This window comes from Cryptotermes secundus, unplaced genomic scaffold, assembly GCF_002891405.2.
Source record: "Cryptotermes secundus unplaced genomic scaffold, Csec_1.0 scaffold8004, whole genome shotgun sequence".
Taxonomy (NCBI): domain Eukaryota; kingdom Metazoa; phylum Arthropoda; class Insecta; order Blattodea; family Kalotermitidae; genus Cryptotermes; species Cryptotermes secundus.
The window spans coordinates 1-1329 of record NW_019740123.1 but is presented as its reverse complement, the minus strand read 5'-3'; the positions used below and the strand labels follow the sequence as shown (position 1 = coordinate 1329).

Genomic DNA, 1329 nt, shown 5'->3' with positions numbered 1-1329 from the left:
TTTTTTTTTTTTATGATCTCATCATTAACAACGGCTGGTTTTCCACATCACTTCTTCCCACTTCAAATTCACGACAGTATTTTGCAACGTTTCACCCGTTAAGAACATCTTTACCATATACAGAAACAAGTTGGCGATGAATTTCAGCAACAGTTTCTCCTTTCACATGAAGAACTCGGATTACTGCACGAACCTCGCATTTGGCGGGATTTTGAATCGACACGCCCATTTAAACAAAAACTGCCAGCACAACGTTCCCATAACTGTGGCCGATGAAATCTGCCCTGTCGTAGGGTCCCTATTTCACTCCCTTTTCTGAAAAAGAAAAAATCCCTTGCATATTTTCTGGAATTGTACATTTACTTTCCGAATATCCCTCGTGTAACAAATGCTGAAGTAGGAAGTTTTGTGGTGGTCTCTCCACTGTCATCTCTAAGCTCTCATATCACAATTCTAAAAGCCTTAAACATTTAGTGCCCATTCTTCGTAAAATGGTTTTTTGGGTCCAAACAGAAATACAGAACTGTGGTTGCGTTTATCCTTGGTCTAAACATAATGAAGGGCCACACGGTAGCATGGTTGAGGCACTACGCTATAAGCCATATGGTCGTGGGTTCAAGTCCAGATGAGGTGGATTTTTTCAATTTGCCTAATCCTTCGAGCCGCAGTATGGCCCTGAGGTCTACTCAGCCTCTAACAGAAATGAGTATCAGGAATCTTCCTGGGGGTTAAGTGTGGCCAGCACATAAGGCGGACAACCTTACTTCCACCTGTGATCTGACTGTCTAGAGAAAATATGGGAGCCTCGACGTCTCACAAAGCTACGAGCCTTCACAGCCTGTTATAGTGATAGCTTTACCTTTTATATTTACCCAAAAATATGAAACAATTAATAAGAATGATTATCATCATCATCATCATCATCATCTGTTAAGTGCAAAGAGAAGTAAAGTGTCTATTACTCACAGTTCTGCACCCTGTACAGAAATACCTGCATGAAGTATACTGCAAGACTATGGGCTAGTGGAATTTTGGAAGTTCCTGAAGCTTTTGTGTTTCTACATAGGAAAAGCTGATTCCTTTTGCAGAGTTAATAAATTATCTTTCTGTCTCTCAGTGAAATTCCTGAAGATGAACTGGAATATTTTCCAAAAATATTCTCATGGCAGCATCAATTTATGGTGAAGCTGATGGAAAGGTGGTGTGAGGCCGAAGACAACATACAGGCAAATACTGAAATCATACATGCCTTGCAGAAAGAGTTAATTCTCCACAGAGGGGCAGCAAGGTATCCTGCCATGATAAAGGTAGGTTTGTCTACACATACGA

At 40.7% G+C, this 1329-nt stretch overlaps 1 long non-coding RNA gene across 1 annotated transcript in view; it reads left to right on the top strand.

Annotated features, from left to right (window-relative positions):
* LOC111872279 overlaps window positions 1-1323 on the top strand; it is an 8614-nt gene extending 7291 nt beyond the window's left edge. The window contains exon 4 of the long non-coding RNA XR_002844200.2: window positions 1118-1323. This is a non-coding gene — a long non-coding RNA (uncharacterized LOC111872279). The remainder of the gene's footprint in view (window positions 1-1117) is intronic.
* Window positions 1324-1329: the final 6 nt, after the last annotated feature.